We start from the raw sequence: 24,247 nt of genomic DNA on the forward strand, positions 1-24,247 counted from the left end.
GTCAAAATCAAGGGGAAAACAAAGGATGGAATAAGTAAAATCTAGTCTTCTGAAATGCATTGAAGTAGTAGAGAAGCTACTGAGTCAGATAGAGTGTGCAATGTCTTCCTGCCTGTACTCCTGTGTGTAACTAAAAAAGTCCTCCTCTTGTTCCCTCTCTCTCTCTCCTTCTCTCTCTCTATCTATATCTATACATATATAACATATATTAAATATATATATATAGATACATAAAATATGTAATTTCTATATAAATTATATGTAATTATAAGTATATACAGTAATGAAATCATGTAGTATTAATTTAATTACATATAATATATAGTTATGCTCTAATTATAAAAATAATACTTGTTAGTAGAAATTTTGTAACCTTAAATACCTCTGAAGATAATCAACTACATGACCTGGTCTTTTCACTAAATAATGATAAATAAACAAACAAACTTAATGGCCCTGAAACTGACAGCTCAGAACCCGGCTACAGTGTTCCCTATTGAACATAAATATTTCCACAGAATGTCAACAATAATTAGACAAGGTCACTGTGCAACTGTGGCAAAATATGACAAAAACAGTGTCAAACTGTAATCATGTGTGAATAGAAGGAAAAGACATGGATGCCACACAGCTACAGAAAGGACCGAGCCTCCTCTTCTTTTGGTTGAGGTCAGAGACTAGTACGTCAGTAACAACTCCAGCCCTGCCTCCAAATCCCTGTTCCAAGAGAGCAACCAAGATAATAATTAATCAATCACTTCCTTAATCCTTTGCAAAAATCATCCTGCAGAGGCCCGTGCCCTCCCTTACACCCATCCCAAACCCTTTTGCTGAGCTGTGTCTTGTGTGTGCATTCCCATGTTGCAGAAAGCTTATAAAATTACCTTCAACTGGTGATCACTGATGGGGCATTTAAGAAATATAAAAAAACATATAACTTTTTTTTAACAAAATAAGGATCAAGCTTAAGCCTAATTTTAGATTTAATAATTCTAATCTTTGCAAAGATGATTTGTAATGCCTGCTTGGCATTATATATGTTGATATTATTTCCTATTAAAATATATAAAATGTAGAAATTAAACAAAAACTTTATGCTTGACAATTTTTGAAGTATGCCACAATATTATTGTAACTTTTATTTATGTTGCATTCCACAAGTTAAATTACTTAGTATTTTGCTCATTTTATTTATTTATTTATTTATTTTTTAAAGAGAGAGTGGGAGAGAGAGAGAGAGAGAGAGAGAGAGAGAGAGAGAGAGAATTTTTTAATATTTATTTTTTAGTTCTCGGCGGACACAACATCTTTGTTTGTATGTGGTGCTGAGGATCAAACCCGGGCCACACGCATGCCAGGCAAGTGCACTACTGCTTGAGCCACATCCCCAGCCCCTATTTTGCTCATTTTAAAAATGAATTAAATTTAGGGAAGAAAATTGACAACATAGCAGTAATTGACAAAGCTAGGACTTCTTTCTATGTAATTTCATTTTGTTTATGATATGCACATTAATATCTTTTAGCTTTAAAAATTCTCCAAGATCTAGCTTGTCTTTTGTTCATAGTATATATTAAAATTCAGTTTTATCTGATTACAATTTTGATGATGAATCTAACTATGCTTCATAAATCTGATATCAGATTCAAAATACCTTTGCTGAGGTTTATGGCCTTAAGTGTGGTGAGAGAATTTATTGCATTATGTGACCAGTATAAAAGTTCAAAGACTTGGGTGCCAGAAATCCTGGATTAGACTCATGACTTTGCCACTTCCTTGGTGAGGTGGACTTAGGCATTTGAATTATTGTGTTTGCACATTACTTTCTCATCTGTAAAAATAGATGGTGGTATTTTTCAGAAGACTGTTGCCATTTCAATTCATCGAAAGTATGTAACATGTTACATTTTTTTCAGCTGGTCAGTGGTGAACATCCCAACATTTGTTGTTGTTGTTGTTCTTTGTTTTTTATTTCCAATTTAAAGTTGGTATACAAAATTTTGCTCCCTGGACACAGAGTAGATGCAAGAGTAGATGGACTTACCCTACCTTTCAAAAGCAATCTACACCCATTGAAGATATTAAGCTACATGTTCCAAAGAGAGACATTAGATGGTGAAATTTAGTTGGGGGTTTCAGGGAGGGAGAACAGAGATGAACTCATCTCTGATGTAGTAAGAGGGTTATAGTTAGGCATTGTGCTGGGATGGAAGAAATAAGACATATTACAAGCAGTTTATTCTACAACCTAGGACCTTTGCACAATATTGGAACCATTCAATAGTAAGATTGAAATTCCACCAGCTGGATGTGAAGAGACTATCAATCATATTTATTAAAATTTTTAAAAATTAAAACTACATTTTCCAGTCTAGTGATATTGTTTAAAATATTTCTACCTGCTGTATAATCAAATTCTCCATTTTAGGCAACAAATTTTCTCTTTAAAGACATTGCAACTTATCTCATATCTAACAAAGAGTCCAAATGGTTCAAACATTGTAAGTGGATTTATTCATACTGGATATGATGCTGATTCTGTCTGTGACCTTCAGTGAATGAAGAGGCTACTCCTCAGCTTTGATTCTCTATCCACAGACTGAATATAAATGTCCACTTTTAGTAATGTGGGATCACCTCATTTCTAAGACTTTGGATAAATAGTACCAAACAGATAGATACTGGATGGAATTGTCTAAATAAGTAGAAATATGGAATGAAATAAACAATATCTCATTTTGAAATATATAAATGTACCAAAATATTTTCATATGTGTGTATATATATATATATATATATATATATATATAAAACACCAATTAAAAATAAAGAAAGAAACAAAAGGAAGATTAGTAGAAAAGAGGAGAGAAAAATGGGTAAGAAGAAGGCAAGAGAAAGAAGAGGAGGGGAATTGAGATTGTTATCAAATTCCTTGCATGTAGTATTGAGTCAATATGAACACAAATACTATGTATAATGATAATGCTATAAAAATTTTTAAAGAAAGAAACTCCAAGGTGAATTTAGGTTCTTCCACTATGGGTGTAGAATAGGGATGAACTCATGAATTTGGTTAAATAAAGAAAGATAAATGACAGTGAATAATTTTAAATGCTCAAGTAGTGTTCTAGTGTTTGTTGGACAAAGGCATTGGTGAAAACATCAGACTTCCTCCTGATTTTAGCATTTATTACTTTTTAACCAATGAATTTTAAAAGTGGAAAAGCCATTGCTAATAATGCAGTGACTTACTTTCAGTGTCACATTACAAAAAATAACGTGAAGATTGCAAGCCTTGGAGAACTGTAACAGAATAACATCTATGTATGTATCTAAAAAGCTCAGTCTCCCTTGGAGATATGCCATAAAATGCAGTTCAGAAAATATATATACACACATATAGTATAAATTATATATAAATATAAATATATATATACTTATATATATTACTATATGTATACACATATATGTATGTATAAATAATATATATAACCAAAATATTTTGCAGTGTATAACTAATATGAAAATCCTGAATTCTTTGCTTTGCTCCAGTGAAGGTCAATTACATATGATATAAATATATATGTATAAGCATATATATTAGTTATATACATAAAAATATAGAATTATTTATATCATGTATACTTGTATATACATACACACATATATTAGCACTATATGTAATATATTATTTATATATATTGGATATATATATATATATATATATATATATATATATATGCATATATATTTATATCATGTATGCTTGACCTCCTTTGGAGCAAAGCAATGAAGTCAGAACTTTTATCTTTGTTATTCCCTATAAAATATTCTTTGTCAGAGCTTGAAATAATCTATTAAAAAGAAAGTCAAAGAAAGAGATGTAAAAATACTGTAGTGGCCAGCTTTTTGTCACTGTGACCAAACATGGCAAGGACAATTTAGAGAAGGAAATGTTGATTTTGGTTCAAAGTTTCAGAGATCTCAGTTTGAGGTCAGGCAGAACATCGTGGCAGAAAGGCATGGTGGAGGAAAGTTGCTCAATTCATGGCAGCCAGAAAGCAGAGAGTGAAAAAAGAGCCAATGATAAAATGTCATTTCTGAAGGGTACACACCCAGGGACTACTTCCTCCAACTATTCGTCATCTACCTATACTTAGCACCCAATAATCCATTGAAATTATAATTTTATCAAATAGATTGATCCATTGATTAGGTTAAATCTCTTATATTCAAATAATTTCACCTCTGAACACTTCTTCATTGTCTTTGAATCTATCACATGAGCTCATTGAGGGACACCTCATATCTAAATCATGACAAATAGGTTTACTGCCCAGATCAATGGCAGTAACTGGAATCATGATAGTTTTTATGAGTAATTCACTTTGTTACCAAGAAAACTTGGTCTGTGACCCACAAAGCCTACAAGTCTTATTGTCCCCAACTTTCAGATCTAATGACAATAGTCTTGACTTCCCACTCTACTGTTCTGGTAGAATGATGCATGTAATGCTGCAGTTTTGTCTTCTTCAGAGACTCCAGAAGGAGTCAACCTAGATATTTTATTTCTAGCCTCCAAAACATTGAAAGAATTAACTTTGTTGTTTTAAGCTGCTAAAATTTTGGTACTTTGTTATAGCAGTCTTGGGAAACTAATATGTTAAATACTTTAATTCCAACATTTAAAATTATTCTCTATGAAATAAAATTGAAAAAGTGAAAATGTCAATGGCTTCTAAATTTCTTTTTTGGAATAAACTGAATTATTTCTCCTTAATTAAATCTAATGGACTAGATCAGGTACCGTAGCACACACCTGTGAGGCTTCGGAGGCTGAGGCAGGAGGATCATGAGTTCAAAGCCAGCCTTAGCAAAATCAAGGAACTCAGTGAGACCCTGTCTATAAATAAAATACAAAATAGGGCTGGGGATGTGGCTCAGTGTTCGAGTGTCCCTAAATTCAATCTCCGGTACCAAAAAAAAAAAAATCCAATCGACTTTATGTCACCATTTTTAAAGGTTTGTGTCTATGTAACTGTTGTGCCAAATATTTTAAAAGTGATTTATGCATTTAGACATGATACCTTTTCATTTTCTAAACCCAGATATCACTTAGGAAATTGGAAAGTATTAGAAAATCACTTAAAGCCTAAAGTCTATAAATTTGGAATCATAATTTAGAGAGCAACGAGATTTAAAACAAAATATCCAACTCTATGATATGATAGTTAAGCTATTCAGTGGAGGATATTTCTACACTGTGTAGCTGTTAAGCTTGGTCGGTTTGAGTGACTCTGGAATCATTCTGTAAGAATTGAAATCTCTGCTTCACTATTTTTAGCAGTAAGAACTTGGATAAGTCACTTAACCTGTGTCTAAGCTTCAATTCCCACTTTGAGGAGTATGTATCATTTTAGGCTATAATGAGGTTTAAATGACTAAGTATGTGCAAAGCACTTAATGGTAGTGCCCAACATGGATTCAATCCTGAATAAATATTAACTATTATGAAGAACATATGAGTTACCATGCACACCAAAGAATTATTCATGAATGGCACATTGTTATCATTAACCTGGATACCAGTACAATCTAAAACTGTCTGGACAAACTCAAAGCACATGATAACCAAGTTCTGGAAACTGAAAGAATTCCCCCTAAGGTGACTAATATAATTTTGGGAGTTTTATTAAATTTTTTCAAAAGTCCGTATGGAATTTCAAGTCCCAAATTATTTATGTGTCATTATAAAATCCAAAAACCGCTGTAGCCCAAAATCCTGAGATCTATTATTTTAATTTGCTTTGCCTTTTATAAAATGATGTGAACTTAATTTGGGCATCAATAGTTATTTATGACAATTAGTAAAAATGTTGGTATACTATATAACCTGAAATTTTAATATATTAATATTTTTAACTCAGGGTTTGTTCCTGGGCTCAACTGGATGCACTATAACACCCCTCTAAAATTAAAAAAAAAATTCTAAATTCAAAACACATCTTATTCTAAAGTGTTCTCTGAAAAAAATGTGGATTTATACATGTGTTTGTTTAAATTCAATGAACTTATGCTAAAATTTTATGATATGAATTTACCAACATACTAGGCATAGTGATATTCAATTAAAAATAAGTTAGGGAGCTAAGCATAATGGCACACGCCTATAATCTCAGAGCTCATTAGGCAGAGGCAAGAGGAATCACAAGTTCAAAGCCAGTCTCAGCAATTTGGCCAGGCCCTAAGTAAGACCCTGTCTCAAAATTAAAAAAAAAAAAGAAAGAAAAAGAAAAAGGCTGGTAATGTGGCTCAGTGGTTAAATGCCCCTGGCCTCAGTTCCTGGTACCAAAATAATAATAAGTTATAAATATAAATAGTATGTATTAAAAATAAAGTTAGTGCAGAATAAGTGTTTTCCCAAGATAGGAAACACATCACTAACTGTTCAGTGGAAATACAAACATCCACCAGCCACGCACAGAAAACTGCTCAGGGAGGGCTGCAGCAAACAGGAGCCATTTCACCTGTTGTAGGATTTCTTTCACCTAAGTTAATTAGGATTTTATTAGATAAAAGTGAGAAAGAGAACTTTAAAGGGCAGGAATCTAAAAACACTTGATATATTTAAGCCATTGCAAGTGGAATGACTGAAGCAATTGTCAATGGCAAGTAAAATCTCCTTAGATGATCAGACTTGATGCTGAAGAGGAAAATATTGTTACTTAAACTCCTTCGAAGATAATTATTTCCTGTTATTAATAGAAGAAAAGAATATGTTAGTAGAGATTACATATGAAATATTTATTTTCTAATAAAATCCCATTTTTAATGACAGAATGTGGTGCTTCTGATCTGATGAGATTGCAGTGAGAAATAATACTCATATGCCACTGAGCTTCTGCCAATATCATCTCTTGGAAGATATGGGACATTGGAAATATAGCTTTGCAACTCAGGATGGAAAGACTGTCAAGTAATTCACTCAACAGCTACAGTGAACCATGTAAGTCAAACTCTTTGGGAAAGAGGAGGTGGCTTTCTGTTCCTGGACGCACCAGGACTTCCCAGCTAAGACCATTAAACTCAATATTAAAATAGAGAATCATTTTTCCTATTCTATCAAGGATACATGGCAAGTCACTGATGTCGGTCACCTTATATCATAAACTGTATTCTGAATTGATAAGGAAAGGGCAAAGAAAATGTATGTACTAATTGAGACTCTTATGGTGTCAGAGATTTCAGAAACAACTTTCATAAAAGTAATGGTTGTGGGTTTGACATACAAATATTCATTATTGAAAATAATGTCTCAAGAACCCCAAAAATGTATGTAGAAGGGTCTCCAAAGGATTTGCCACTGAGAATCGTCACACACAGACTTTTGTTTTCACCACCTCTTCTTTTGTCAGGTAACCAACACTCTAGCCTTCTTGGTCCCCCTAAGGTGGCTAACCCAAAGTGTCCAGATTACATTGGTTTCTCATTATTCACCATAGATAAGACTAAATGGTTTTTTATTAGTTCCATTTCCAAGATCTGAAGAAAGCCTGATTGTCCCTACCAGATCAACCTTGGTGAAAGTGCCTGAGCTGGTCAGCTCTGACCAGGGACATGCAATTCGGGTCTTTTCATACAAATGTGACTATCGATTTACACAACATAAGAGGCAGAAAGTGTGTGGGGGATGGCTGTAATCTGAATACAATGTATTAACTAAAATTATGTTGTTAAATTCTTTGATGTTTTGAATAATATTTTGGGGAATGGTATTAAGTGAATAGTTTCTCTCATATATATCAAATATATATATCAAATATATTTCTCTCATATATATCAAATTGTTGAGAAGCATCAGTGATAATGAGGTTTTAGTGGCACACAAAACCTTTTAGTGGTGAGAGTCTGGTCCCGTTATTTGGGGCTGTGTATGTTTCTAACCAAATTCCTTATTCTCTTCTATTCTCAGGATCCTCATATGTAAAATGAAGAAAATTATGGCAAATATATGGGATTTTAACATGCATAAAACAGGAAAATGGAAATAAAATCATTAAAATACAAACTCAGCATGTGCATGGCAAAAAAAGCACATGCTCAAAAAATAATAATTATTAAAAGTATTATTTATTTTGCACACACTTCATTATTACAATCAATTGTTACAACAGATTATTAACCATGGTGTCACCTTGGTATTCCTGTGGATGACTGTTGGATTTATTTATGATAATAAAATGTAACATATACTGACAAAGTCATTTCAATTTTATTCCCTATCTATCTTTCCTATAAAGCTCATCCAAGAAACAAAAGACATAGAACAGAAGAGAATGGAAGGGCCACCTTGGCAGGTAACCTTAGGGTGCCCTTTTCTTGTAATACTTAAGCAGAAAGTACTTTATTTTCTTACGTATTATAAGAAAAGTCAAAAGCAGATTGTGAAAATTCAGGTAGAAGCTGGGATCCACAACACACTATCTTGGCTCAGGGACATAGCCATAGAGGGACACTGGATAGCCCTTCATTCATCAGGGGAGCTCAAACCAGAGCCTGAAGGTGATAATCCTGGGTCAGCACATTTTAAGGGGACAATGTCTTTTACACTTGATAAGTTGTAAACTACAGGAAAAAAAAGAAAGAAAAATGTAAAGAAAGAAGGATAAACATTGGGAAAGAAAAGACATAACCATTGGTTTCCGTTTGCTCAGTGCTATAGGACACAGTGCCAAGACAAATCATCAGTTCTTTGGCTGAATGTTCTAGTTATGGTAGATGATGCCTTCGATCGACTGTGGTGACGAATTGTTGGTATTAGTGGTCCTGAGTGTGATTAATAAGGCTGCTCTGTCTCTGACAGAGGGAGAATGGCATCTCTAAAATTGAATGGAGGTGATTCTGCTAAAATCTGTTAGTGATGCTCCTTGGGGAAAAACATGATATAAAGCAAAAATCAAAGTAGAAGGGTTCATTCACCAGGTGTGGCCATACAGAACAAAGCAAGATGGCACCACCAGCAGAAGTGCCTTTTCGCTCTGTCCATCTTCTTAACAATGAGCAAGACTGGATTCCTCTTCTCCTTCAACAGCTGCATATGTTCATCTAGAAGCACCATGTGTGTGCATGTGTGTCTGTTCATGTGTATACTCATCTATGTGGCTAAAAGGAATAAACAAAATAATAATACATTTCCTAGAGTACATGTTGGTTTTAAATCTGCCTAATGTATAGTTTGGGAAGAAAAGAGAGAGAGAGCAAGAGTGAGAGGGCTACCATTTCAATATTAGAGCCAGGTTTTTATATGACAGAAAATGAAAATATATTCTCTTATCATGGTGATCTCTCACTACCATAAAATATAATAAAATTGTACAATGGAAAAGAGGAGATAGTTGAAAAATTGGATAAAACTATGTCATATATTAAGAGTTAGCATCTTAGAGTTTCTGGTTATGCTGGTAACTGGAGACTTAACATAAGTAAAATGTGGCTTTGCTCATCTCCTAGAAATATTTCCTTTTAGAAATGCTCATTGTTTTGCTACATTGACCTATCTATTTTTTCTAGTTGCAGTTAGAATAATTCAGCAGTAAAATAATATTCTATAGTTTTAGAATACTTCATAGTTTGCAAAGTAGTGTGTGATTTCATTTAAACATTATACATTTTTGAGATAGGATTGTTTCTTTCAATAATTTTTCTTTCTTTCTTCCAACAGGTTATTGATGTCTAGAAGAAGGAATGGAGAAAAGTAGTGGATTCCCATAACCAGCCAATAAAGGCAGAGAGATTTGGGTTTTGCTCATGGATATGTTAAATGATGAGGAAAGGTAGGTATTAATTCTACATATATTCACCTTTCAACTGATTGGGCTACTATACTATAGATGAAGTTTGTATTTGTTTCAACTGATGAAGACGTGGTATTCACTAATCATATGGGAGCAATACACATTTTCCTTGCAGATATGGGGTGTGAATAATAAAAGACTAACCATAAGATTGGCAGCCATTATGAAGTCAGACAACAACAAGTGCTGGCGAGGATGTGGGGAAAAGGGTACACTTGTACATTGCTGGTGGGACTGCAAATTGGTGCAGCCAANAGGTGGGGAGGGGGGAGGGTGGAGGATGGGAAAGGTAGCGGAGCACAACAGACACTAGTATGGCAATATGTAAATCAATGGATGTGTAACTGATGTGATTCTGCAATCTGTGTATGGGGTGTAGGTGGGAGTTCATAACCCACTTGAATCAAAGTGTGGAATATGATATGTCAAGAAATTTGTAATGTTTTGAACAACCAACAATAAAAAATTAAAAAAAATTAATGCATTTTTTAAATGCAATAAAAATATAATTTTGTAAGATCCAACCCTCCTCACCATAAGGCCACATAAAACCCTTAAGCAAGCAACTTGCTGTTGGTTTTTAAAAAATATTTATTTCTTAAATGTATAAGTATAGTATTCAGGCAAAAACCAATCCTGTCCTTGTAGCAAAATTAGTTGCCCACTTAATTCTTCTATATATATTAGGTACTAATAAAGTTCAAACTAATTAACATGTCCTTAATGTTTGAAAAATAGAAATTTTAAAATTTCTTTAAAATTTATACCATTCATGAATTTATATGATTCTTTAAAAAAAAATACCTGGTAACTACTACACAGTAACTACCAAACAGTTAGGTTGGATAGCCTGGTGTGTCCTGTAGACCACTTTCCATCTTCTGTTCCTTCATATATTATGTTCCATGTATACTTCCACAAGGTTGAGCACGGGAAACTTTTTTCATGATGATGGAAGAATAGGATTGTAGTGGTATTCAGTGGTCCCATGGAACTAAAAGTTATGGATCTGTGACACTGATTGACTGACTGACCTTGGACAAGTCATCTGGAACCTCTGAATCATAGTGTCCTCTTCAGTAAAACAGAGATAACACTAATGCATTATTTTTTTGAGGAAAATAAGTACAGTATTTAACATAAAACAAAGCCTCAAAAATGATATTTATAAACATCTTAAATTATCATTAAGATGAATCTATCAAATATTTTTAATTTATTTCTCCAAAGGTTGGTCTAGCATGTATTCGTTTTCATTTGCTAGATGCTTGGTGTTTATTGAGTGGTGTTAACACATAAGATATGCATAAGTAAATATTGTGAAAGCAAAACTATCCCACACAGAGCTAAAAAGTTCATAAAGAAATATCACATACAGATATATTTTTACTGAGTATAACTCAGACATTTCCCAATCAGAAAGTTTTATATTGTGCAACAAATGCTGAAGCGTTGGTTCTATTTATCAAGAAATTTAATTTTCATCTTATTGAAATATATATTATTATTTTTGCCTAATTTTATCTGGCATTGTTATAGTTTTGATGTGGTGTCCACCAAAAGCTCATGTGAGAGACAATACAAGAAGGTTCAGGGAAGAAATGATTGGGTTATAAGAGCCTAAACCCAAATCAGTGAATTAATCCCCTGATAGGGATTAACAGAAGAGGTAGGATATGGCTGGAGGAGGTGAATATTGGGGAGTGACTTTGGAGTATATATTTGTATTTGGCAAGTAGAGACCTCTCTCTGTCTGCTTCCTGATCATGATGTGAGCTGCTTCCTTCCACCACACTCTACTGCCATGATGTTCAACCTGAGGTTGAACATTGAGTCAGCCTTCTGTGGATTAAGGAATTGAGTCAGCCTTCTGTGGATTAAGGTTTCTGAAACCATGAGCCCAGAATAAAACTTTCCTCCTCTACAATTGTTCCGGTCGTGTCTTTTAGTTACAGCAGTGAAAAAGCTGACTAAAATAGGCATATAGATGTTTGTAGGATTTCTTGAGTGTGCATTTGCCTAATGTAATCATGAGAATCACTCTGTGAGGAGAATCAAGATTAGGATGTCAGAGTCTTGATTATTTAGTTCCTTGAACCAACATAGCTTTTTTAATGTTTTTTTTTTCTATATTTATTTTTTAGTTCTCGGCGGACACAACATCTTTGTTGGTATGTGGTGCTGAGGATCGAACCCGGGCCGCACGCATGCCAGGCGAGCTTGCTACCGCTTGAGCCACATCCCCAGCCCCAACATAGCTTTTTTAAAGTATAAAAGTTAAAAGGTTTTCAGGAAGGTTCATAATAAGGTCAGAGTATCTCATTTCAAATTCCATATATGGCTATGTGGGATGCCATGGAATTGATTCTTCTTTAAGAGTTACCCTTGGTTTTCCTTTTTGCAAACTCAAGCCTCTTTCAATTTTGTTCTGAAGTGATAACAGTAGTCTCCTCAAAGTGTCACCAGACAGTATTGTTTATAATCAACAATACATGGTCTTATTTCTAAGACTGTATTTACAAAGTTCCCCCAAAGGTTCACTTCATTCAAAGAAAAGATCATATTCAATCAGCTCTGAGAAGTTTAGGTCTTTACTAACTTAAAACCAAGTCTGTTACTCATTCTTGATGTTACTTGGTATCAGGAATTTTCAAAAAAAGAAAAAAAAACCTATCATCAATACCGATTTAAAAATAAATATCAAAATGGATGTCAATGATTTCTGAAAGGTTAGCTAGATAAAGACTGGAACCAAAAGAAATTGAAAGAAAAAAGGGAAGGAAGGACTCCATAAGGATCTAGGCTTATGTGAAGACAGAGCCATCCAGGGAAAGAGGGAAAAGCAGAACAAAGCCATGACCTACTGCTAGTCTAATTGAGCAGGGAAAGAGTATTGTCATTGATTCTTCTCAAATAAGATCACAGACTGTTAAAGAACTTTTATGGGATATCCCATTGTGCACATGTATACCAAAAGATATGTTGATCGTCTTTTACTTTGCAAGCTTCCCTTAAGGTTACTAATGCTAAATCCCTACCCCACCCCATCCCCCAAAATAGCTGCACTGGCTTACTGAACATAGTAGGAGCTAACTTAGACTCTGTTATTAAGTTGTATACAAAGCCTAAATATTGATAGGCAATAGAATTTTTCTCATCAGGTACCTTAGAACACTGATTTCAAGTATAAGCTTTTGAAGAAGAAGAATAAGGAGGAGGAAGGAAAGGAAAGGAAAAGTTATGGAATAAGTGAAAAGAAAGTCATTTTTCTTGCCAAGGGACCAAATAGGTTAAATCCCTCAGGACCAGTTTTAACAGGGGATGGGGGGGGAGGGGCAGTTAGGCTAGAAGGCAGGCACAAAAACAGAGGCAAGTGCTGAAATGAGCTGACCCTTAAGTTGGACACCCAGCTTAGTGTACCAGAGGGGTTCAAATGTTCCTTGAAATTGACAGCAGAGAAAGAAATATCAGAAACAAATGGTTGAGTCTAGGATTAAAGATCAAAAGAATAGGTGAGATAAAGTGGACTGAGAACAACATGGGAAGCAGTGTGTGGCCCTGAGCAGCTCCTTTGAGTGGGAAATCCATGCGTATTTGAAAAGGCTAAAAAGGCTGACCTGAGTCAAATGGGATTTTTTTTCCTGGTGCTGGGGATTGAACCCAGGGCCTTGTGCATGCAAGGCAAGCACTCTACCAACTGAGCTATACCCCCAGCTCATTGGAAAATAATTTCTATTTATAGAAGCATCTAACTCAAATTGCTCCTCAAACAGATTAAAGCTTCCTTGAAGAAGAGTTTCCTGGTGGCTGTGGAATTGCTGTTTTACCTGTATTGACCTACAATGGTATACTTAAAAGACTGAATCACAGAGAACTAAATCTTGTTTCTTACTGCTTCCAGGTTTCCCAATAAAACTTGGCATCAATGAAGCTGCTGGCACTAGAACCTGCACCTAAACATCGCTTGTATTCTACCTATTTATCCTGTCCCTCCTATGTGCCAATCCCTGCAAACCACTGATATTCTTATAGTTTCCTTTGTTTTACCTTTTCTGAAATGTCATTGTGTTGGAATCATATAATATTTGAACGTTTCAGATTAATTTTATTCATTTAATAACTTTCATTTATGTTTCCTGCATGTCTTTTTGTGGTTGGATATCTTTTTTATACAGCTGAATACTATAATATTGTGTGGATTATACCACATTGATCCATTCACCTATTGAGTGACATCTTAGTTGCTTCCAATTTTTGGAAATTATGAAAAATGTTGCTGTAAAAGAATTGCTTTGGCCTATTTAATCTGGAATGTGCATTATCAATACTTTATCTTACTGTCTTGTATTCAAGATAATATAGCTAAGTATACCTATAAAACTATAAAAACACTCTATTAAACCTATAAAATGATTTCAAATCCACAATATGGCTTTCAGCATTAAAGAGTTTCAACCTAAGATACAAGGAATTTGATACAGGTTGAAAATTAGATGGCCAGAGAATATATTTAATTTTTATGTTTTCAAAATGTATATCCAAGTTCAAGGTAGGTGGAGAAGTATTATTTGATGATGAAGAAAACCTATGTTGAAAGTGTTTAATATAATAGAAAAATATTATAAAAGAAGTAAGTTTTTAAGTCATGAACATTCAGAGTTAAAGAAAGAACTGGAGAAATAGTATTTCTTTTTCAAAGTATACATAAATATTAATGGATTTAGAATGACAATGTTAGTAAAAGATAAGGAAAAAGAGGCAGAATAGTATATTACAGATACACAAAATATTTCCTTTTTATAGCATCAGAATACTTCTTACAGTAATATTTCTTTATGTGTAGCATCTTTTATGTACTAGGGACTTACAACATCATAAACAGCAACTCTTTATGGAAGAGGGCAAGGATTCCTCATATTAATTAAAAATGCTACACAGAGGGCCTACCTGAGTTATCCTAGGCTAACAACCCCATTCAGATGAAGCTAGTTCTATGGGTATCAAAAGCCAAAACAAACAAAAACTATTACACAGATACCTGTAGGCATAGCAGGAGAGACTTGGAGTCCAACAATTATCTATAATAAAAGCACTCACAAATTGTCTCTAAATAAATCTTTCTTCTCTGTCAGTAATCTGTATGATAGGAGTAACCAGTCTCCATGCTTTTATGAATAACGAAGGACATGTACATATAGTCAGAAGGATAGAAATGCAAAACTAACTCTTACATATACTCAAGGTATTTCCTTCACACACAAGTCAAATCAAAGAGATTATGTGGGGATAGCTACCAAATGAATTTCATACACAATTAATGGTCAAACATGAAGTAAAATTGCCTGGTTTGCGGCCACTCTCCCCTTCCTGGGAAAACAATGCTCTATGCCTGCTCATTGCCATGTTGCTCATGACTGAATGAGAGCTTGGCATGAAATAGACCTTTATTCAGTAATTAATTGGTTGATTTTTGCTTTACTAGTACAACGAAACACACTAGAGGTGAATCATAAGTTCAATCTCAGAATCATGCAAACAGAATCCAAGTGTCCACTAAGCCTAGTCACTGCCCAGCAGCCTGTCCTTACTGCTATCTTCAACTCAGAGCACCACATAGCTTTGCACAGGGTTGGTTTGCAAAGTTATTGGTAAATATTGACTCTCTCCAGCCTCTTACAATGTGAATAAATGATGTGTGGTCTGTTAGCACTGGTAAAGAAAAAAAAATCCAGAATTGTAGAGGAGTGGATATTGTCCTTGTTGCTCACTTGCTTTCCAAATGCGCATCTTGGCTAAAGCTCATGTGTACATATGATAATCATATGCCCACACAGAAATGGCATCCAATTTCCAGTATAAGCACTCACACAGGAGCGTCTGTTATTAGAAGAGATGGTGTCAGGGGAGGGAGAAAACACAATGTAGCCTCACTGGAGTGGATGAGGACCTTTGACCCAATGTCCTATGGCTGTGTTATCATACTCTCTCCATTTCTCTCTCTTACACTCCCAGTCTCTGGGGATCAAGACCAATTCGCAGAGTGGTACTGGCTTTGGGGAAAAAAAAAATCAATGACCTATTCTCTTGGTCAGAGTATGGAGTGTTGTGATGGCAGTCAGCACAGCAGGAGGTGGAGAAGAAAATGAAATAAAAGGATGCAATATCAAGGGATGGGAGACATAATTATGCTTGCAGAAAAGTATATTCAATAAGCAGATTGCTGGGGAGTGGCAGAGACTAGCTTTCATAAATATGAAATTGGAATTGGGTTGAAAAAAATTAGGACACTGGAGCTCTTCCCTGAATAACGAAGGCATGATAATAGAGGTTATTTCCATCTCCATTGCTACCTGCCATTTGTCAATCACCTAATTATACTTGGTAGAGAGCATTAGAGACAATGTTCTCCACTGTGCAGAAAGCCTGGGTGACATTTACACGGGACCAGTTACTTTGTTTTCTGATTTTTAAAGTCAAATTGCTTTTAGGAAACTCAGTATGATAGGGGAAGGAAGAAAGGAAGGGAGGGAGGGAGGAAGGAAGGAAGGGAGGAAGTAGGGAGGGAGGGAGGGAGGAAAGGAGGGAGGTGGGAACAAAAAAATGGAAAATGAAGGGGAAAAAGAAAGAAAAAGGGGAGGGAAGGAAAGAAGGACACAAAGGAGAAAGCAGAGAGAAAGGGAGAGAGAACAGATTGCTCATGTCTGTGAGGAAAAGTGCATCCGGCTGAGCCCAAGCTTTGGGAACTCGGCCACTCCCCTTTAGTCATTACAGAAAGAGACCTGCCAAGATGAGAAATTGCCACAGGAGGGGTTGGATATTAGGATTAATTGTCTTGAACCAGAGCAGTGGAGCAGGTATGCATGGCATATTGAGGTGGAGATAATGACGCCAATGAGTGGTCCTTACTGTTTTTTTTTTTTTCTATATTTCCCCAAAAAGGAAGGAAGTAGAAATTTATGGAAAGACACCAACAATTTCACCACAGTGTTATAGATTTGGGGAACTTAATTAAAACAAGACAACAGCTCTTCATTTTGTTAGTTATTTGCATCAAAGGCAGGCACATCTTTGAGCAGTGTGAAAGGTCACTGGTCCTATTTCAGCACACTTTTCCTTCTTCCCACTTTACTCCTAAAGACAATGATGTTAAGTTTCCATATTTGCATCGATCATTGGCCTGTTCCTTTATTTTTTTTAATTGGTTATTTTAGTTATACATGACAGTAGAATCTATTTTGATATATTTGAACAAGAATAAGATATTTCTTATTCTAATCAGGATCCCAGTCTTGTGGATGTACACATGGTGAGATTCACTGTGGTGTATTCATATTTGTACGTAGCAAAGTTATGTCAGATTCATTCCACTGATTTTCCTATTCCTATCTCCTCTCCCTTCCCTTCATTCCCCTTTGTCTAATCCACTGAACTGTTCCTTAATAAATTTATGTTCCTTTAAATTATTCCATCCAGGAGTTTTACAAAATTACATCTGGCCCAAGTGATACTTGAGAGTCACAAATATTAAGACTGAAGAATGGGCTTGTATGTGTTTATCTGCAACATGTCACTTGAACATTATTAACTTACAAATTATATAATGCCACCCTCTGACAGAACAGAAAAATAGAGAGCTCCAGGTGATGTATGTATTCTGTAGACATATCTATTTTCACAAAGGATTATTATAAACTCTAGGAGACCATTATATCCATATGAAGCTGTTACTAGAGATTCCTTGACTTATTTTTTTTCCTGATGTCTCTTATCTGGAGTCAAGTATATAGAGAAAAGCTATCAAATGATTGTGCCATTGTTGATTATACTCACATTATTTATGTACAACCTGAAAACTTCAAATTCAGATAAGCTATAGATTTTCTTCTTTTAACAGATAATCATCACTGTTTCCCAGTTTAACACATACTGATGATTCTTTCCTGGAACCCTACTGGAAATTAAATTTTTTTTAATTAAATTCCTTGTAATCCTGTATTAATTTCTTTCTGCTCCTTAAGAATTTATCATAAACTTGCTGTCTTAAGATAGTGCAAGTTTATTATCTTATAGTTATGAGAAACAGAGGTGTAAATTGGACTGGCAGGGCTGTTTGCTTTGGGGGCTTGTAGGGAATAATCCACCTTATCTTTTTCATCTTTAAGGCTGAATTTATTCCTCGATTCACAGTGCATCTCTCCAACCTCAACTCCATCATTAGATCTCTCTGATTGTGACTCCCCTGTTTTCCTCTATAAGTGACCTTGTGGTGACACTGGGTACCCCAGATGATCCAAGATAGTCTCTCCATCCTAAAATGTTTAATTTAATCCTACCTGCAAAACCCCTTTCATGTAGCATATTCACTGGTTCTGGGATTAGGACTTGAGCATCTTTGATTGTTCATTTGCCTACCTACCAGGGCACTCAACATTCAGGTAAATATACAAGTTAATTTTTCTTATTTTGGCCCATTCTCTTCAATAAGAGAAAGAGAAAGGAGAAAGAGAGTGACTGACCTCATTTCCTTTAAAGTGCACACAAAAGCATGGTGGTTTACTTTGCCTGAGTTTCTTAAAACTAGGAACTTCACTTCCTGAGGATATAGTTTGCAGTACTTCAGAAGTCAGTCATAGAGTGTCTGTGATGCACTCTGAGGATCAGAGGATGACTGATGATCTGAGACAGAAGATAAGGTTCTCAGGATTGGGGCTAAGCACCATTTGCTCCCCATCTGTCTTTGTCTGTTCCTAGAGCTTTGACCTATTTTTTATTTTTATTATTTTTCAGTTTACTCAGGGCTTATTAATATATTTACATATAATATATTATAAATTTCAGTGTATACATTTCAGTATATACAAGGGAAAATGCAGCTTTATCTTATTCTAGCCACTAAGGAACTGACTGCCCATGTCTGTATTTCCAGTGTTTAGTATAGCACATGTCATAAAACAGATTTGTAACCAGCATTTTGATAATGTAAACAGCCTTATAGTGACTTAAAATACCATTTTAATCATTGAGTGCTGAGAAAGGTGGCAAGATCTCAGTGTTATCCTTGGTCTTTGGTGGATCCCTGGTGGAGCAGAGTTTTGTGGCCCAAGATTTGTTAGAAGGCAGCTCGGTAAGAGGACATTCTAAAGGCTAATGGGTATTGTCAATTAGCAGGTCCATTCATAATGGAAATTGAGCCATTATCTGCAATGAAAGCCCAAGAGAAAGGAGCTACCAAAATCAGGTGAGCAACCAAATAGGACTGAACTTCAACTTCAGTGTAGAGCTAAGTGGTAAAGAGGAAAGCAGTAATGGAGCTCAGTGAAGTTGATAGGAACAATACTGAGAAGGGAAGGAAAGATAACCTCTCAGTGAACAGTGGTGACATGAGAGATCTTAAATCCCCCATGGATGGGGGCTGTCAATGCAGAGAAGGCACTGTAGGTCAAAGCAGGATTGGACTAGCATGGGGAATCACTGTGGAAAAATTAGATCAGCACTGGAAAGGCAGAAATGGAGAAGATTTCTCTGGGAAGTATTTCTGCATGGTTATTCTGATCTTCAGAGAAATTATGTCTTCACCTCACGGGAAAAGGTAATTTAGTCAAGATCTACTGTTCAAAACAACCTGGAAACAATAGACGCTGGGTATTTATGTCATCATCAACTAATAGATCTTTGAATGAAAGGGCCCCATGAGCATATATATGAGTATATATTCAATTCTTTCAAAGCCTTTGTCTTGCTAGATGGGGAGAAGAGCTAGGAGAGTTCTTTGTTCATGCCATCAAAGTCTGTGTCCTGGATCTCAACTATAGTCACTTTTTTTTTTCCCCTAAAAGGAGACATGGTTTGGGCTGTGCCCAACAGAGAGCAGAGGCCCTGTCTAATTTAGAAGAGTGCAGGCGTCCTTGTCAAAGCCAGGAGACACTCCAATCGGATTCTCTGTCGGAGCCTGACCCTGTCAATCAGAGTGGCCTAAGGTCACAATTTTCTGGGAAATGTGGAAAATCATCATCTACCGTAAATCTATTGCCAGAAATATCTCATATATATGTTATTTAAACTTTTGATGCATATCTTCTTTTGCTTTTGTGTCTTTATTCTTCGCTATTAATGAAGGGACACAATTTTTCTTCTTTTAGTGTTTTAATATTTATTTATTTGCGATAAAAAGAATTGTGGTAATCAACATCTTGTAATACTCAAAAGACCCACATTTGCAAGATGCTATTGAAACAATGGCAGACATGGAGACATGGTCCTGGCCTCAAGGGTGCCTTGGTATTTCTAAAGAGACAGTCATGTTTCTAACAGACACTGTTGGGTTTGACAAAAAGAGAGATGCTGAGCGCCAGGGGACAAAAGGTTTTTTGGGCATATTGTCTTTCATGGGCAGAGGTGCAGAGGCTAGAACATGTTTTTTGAATGGACAAATAGCCTGGTGTGGGGTACAGACAGGAATGCCAGTTAGTGGGAAACAGCATATGAGGTTAGGAGAGTAGATTGGGATCAGATTATGTAGGAACCAGTTGATTTGGAGTGTAAGAGGATTTAAGCCATAAATGGGCAGAAAAATAGCTGGAGAATGAGGAGGTGAGGGTGTTCTGTAGCCTCTACCTCAGTGGATGTGGTGGAATATTATTTTCTTAAACTGAATACATAGTCAACAGTTAAGTTATATAATGGGCATGGGCAATAAAGCACACAAGTAAGATTAGGCAGCTCCTTGGATATAGTAATCCAATTCACTTTACTATGCTTAGACCACCTCTAGAGAGTTCTGACCCAATAGTTAGCCATCTTCTGTCTAAACACAGGTATCTCAAAGAACACCTTGGCAGATCTGCCAAACTGTGACCAAGTCTTCCCTTATCTTGAGCCAGCTCTGCCTGCCTTCAGTTTTCACATCCCAGTCTCAGTTCTACAGTCTGGAATCACGTGAATAATTCTAAATGTTCTCATACATTATATATCTGCAATTATTTTACAAAGCTGCTTACCCCTTCAACATATTCTTTCCTCTGTGCCATTGCTCACAGGACATAATCTTGATTTCCTACACTCTTCTGGTGCATCTGCTCATCCATCAATGTCCCTTTTCTTAGAAGGTAGACTCTGAAAATAAAGAAGAGAAGTCTAGGTGTGACCTGATGAAAGAGAGCAGAGTGTAGCTAATTCTTCACCCCCTGGAGAACTGCGTTTCTGGAAGAATGCAGTAGCTATAAATTATTGAGCTGACACATAAAGACAACCCTGGTATCAGTCATTTACACATATGAATATCTCTGCTTTACAAATGAGTAAACTACTTTCCACAGAACCACATAACTGGCTTAAAGTCATCCACTTAGGAAGTGATAGAGTCAAAATTTAATTCAAGGCTAGCCTCACTTCAAAGCCCACCTCTTTTCATTATCCTATGATGACTTTTATTTACTTCTCAAGCTATGTACATCATCAGCAAATCCCTGTAAAATGATCGTGGACACATCTAAGTGCACTCATTCAACTGTAAATACAAAGAAATAATCAAATCCTCTCAATCCAGTGAGTCTTCTAACTACAGTGAATTTATAAATAGCTCAAAGTTGTAAATGTGCCCTAGAAAGTGCAAATTAAACTAATGGTATTCAAAACATGGCAAGGTCAAGGAATGCTTGAGCTTAAACCGAGTACCAAGGTTGTAAGAAAAAATGAGCTAATAGGAAGTATGCTCTTGAAACTCAAGGATCTGAGGATTTATGCTTTTGCAAGTTAAGGATCTAAACTGTTTTTGTTACTTTCCAGTAATATCTAGAAAACATGAGCAATTATTGTGCTAGGCTGTATTCTTTGTGCTTTAGTGGCCCCAAAGAGTGACTGGTGTCCTTTCACAAGGCCAATATAATTGACAGTAGGCCTTGGAATGATCCAGTGTCTTGGTATCCACTTCAATTTTGTTCTTTCATTTGATTTCATAGGCTATTGTCATAAATGGAGAAAATGGCACTTTCAGTATTCGATAGTGACATAAGGTAAACTGTTTCTTAATATGCTAAGAAAACTCCAAAAACAGAATATTGTTTAGCATGACCATAATAGAGCAGATGCATCACCAAGTTTTTAAGTGCATTGTGTGAATATTTTATGAATTATATGGGCCCAAGTTATTTTGGAGAACATTCTTTGATCTGTGACCTACCCAAATAATTATGGTAATGAGTTCTGCTATGATGCATTCTATTCAAACAATAAATATTATATTAATATACTTGGTATATAAAGACTAATATAAACTAGTGCATCTTTTTTTCACTACTATTTACAGTTTTAGAAAACTTGGTTTTTCTTATCCTCAGTAATGCACATATTTTTGGTCATAACCTATGACTGATGAATATCTGTGGAAAATAATTATTTTGACTAACTCATTTTTAATGAAAAGCACTAACATAATTGATTACAGAAAGAGAAAATTGAATCATTGCATATCATGCCTATGTATTGTGTATATAGAATTCTGATATTCCTGCCAACTACTATCACTGATTTAAAAACTCAAAATAAATTTTAGAAAAAAAAATTTAAATTAGCATATGGTTCCTGTAATCATTCCAACTGCCACTTTGAAAAGTAATGACTAAGAAATATAGTAAGTCTTTGGACTAAGCCATTAAGGAAACTTGAGAGTTGAAACTTTTGTTAAATGAGGTAGGATGCACCTACTTAATTTTGAAGCTGTGTATGAAGAAATAAAACTATAGTTCCAATATAGGAAGATTTTTTACTTTCCATTTCAAATATTTAATTCTAATAACTACAGCATATTTTCATTGAAAAATAGAATTTAACTAATAGGATTTCTTTGTTGCATTTAATTCATGATATGTTTATCATAACCCCATCTTTATGTCATGAAAATACAGTTGTTCACAGGAGAAATAGAAGAACTAACTTCATTGTGAACATTGTGAACAAGGTGGATTTGAGAAAAATTTCGAGGCCCTTCAGTTTACTTTTGTAACACATGTGTCTATGTATGTTTCTAACAGTTCCTGACTATGACATGAAAGAATAGCAAGATATATGCTCAAGTTCTTCTGGTTAGAAGACTCGAAGGACATGGGATTTCAGGTCCACCACATGGGAATATCACTGAACTTTAGGAAATATACCTTGCATTAGTACAGTGAATCCTCAGGAAAGGCCCGATCATGGGAAGTGCAGATAATGACAGCTGCTATGGTTTGCATGTTAAAAGTCTCCCAGAAGCCCATATTCTAAGGTCTTGGTTCCCAGGGTTGTGCCACATAGAAATGATGGAATCTTCAAGAGGTAAGACCTCGAGGAAGTTCTTCAGGTATTGAGGGCACAATCTCAAAGGTGATTATAGGACTCTAGCATATTGTTTTTTACTCTCATTTGCATCCTGGCCATGAAGTAAATGGCTTTGTTCCATCATATGCTCTCATTCTCTTACCACAGACCTAAGAGCCATAGGTCAGCATGATCATAGATTGGAATTTCTGAAACTATGAAGCATGGTTAATTATCATATGATAATTATCACAGATAATGAGTTAATTATCTCAGGTATTTTGTTATAATCACAGAAACCTAACTAATAGCAGCTCCTGCCTCTGATAAATATAGAAGTCACTTCCAAAAAAGTAAATGCATATAGTTTCCTTACTTCTAAATAATTGTGTGAGTCTAAATGGCTTCAGCATGAGCAGTCTTGGTCTTCAAAATGTATAGATCACACAATATAGACAAATCTTCTATTCAGCCTTTTGTTAACATCATTGATACCCTGAGGAGATGTATTGCTCAACATTGGATGTTTCTGACAAAAGAAAAACTAAAGGAAGGTAGCTATTCAATTTTATTTAGTTCACTAGTATAACTCAACTCTCAAATACCCCCTGAGTAGCTATCAGGACAGGGTTGACTTTGGGAAATGATGTGTGCACTTATGCCTTCCGAAACTTACTTTAAAAAGAAAGCTGATTTTTCAGATGAAGAGAAAGATCTAGCATGCATTTCTCAACATCTCCCAAAATATTACTACATATCAGTCTTTCTGAACTACTCCTGACTTTCTGAATTTCTCATATTTCTCATTGTTTTATCTGCAAAGATAAATCAGATATCCATGTCATCCCTGGAATATTTTTGCTCCAATTTCTGTATGGCCCACTTTTAATGGTCCTTCAAAGTGTTGCTCAAGTGTCCTCTCCTCTTTGATATTTTTTCATAAGACATCTCCCTCTGTGTTTCTGCCATAGCACTCTGTCCTCTCTTACCTAACTAGAATTTATATTTCTTTTTATGTATATTCTCTCCTGATAACACCAAAAAGCTAAATTATAAGGAAATATGATAACTTTTGTATCCTCAGAGACTATCTGTAATTA

This window comes from Marmota marmota, unplaced genomic scaffold, assembly GCF_001458135.2.
Source record: "Marmota marmota marmota unplaced genomic scaffold, marMar, whole genome shotgun sequence".
Taxonomy (NCBI): Eukaryota; Metazoa; Chordata; class Mammalia; order Rodentia; family Sciuridae; genus Marmota; species Marmota marmota.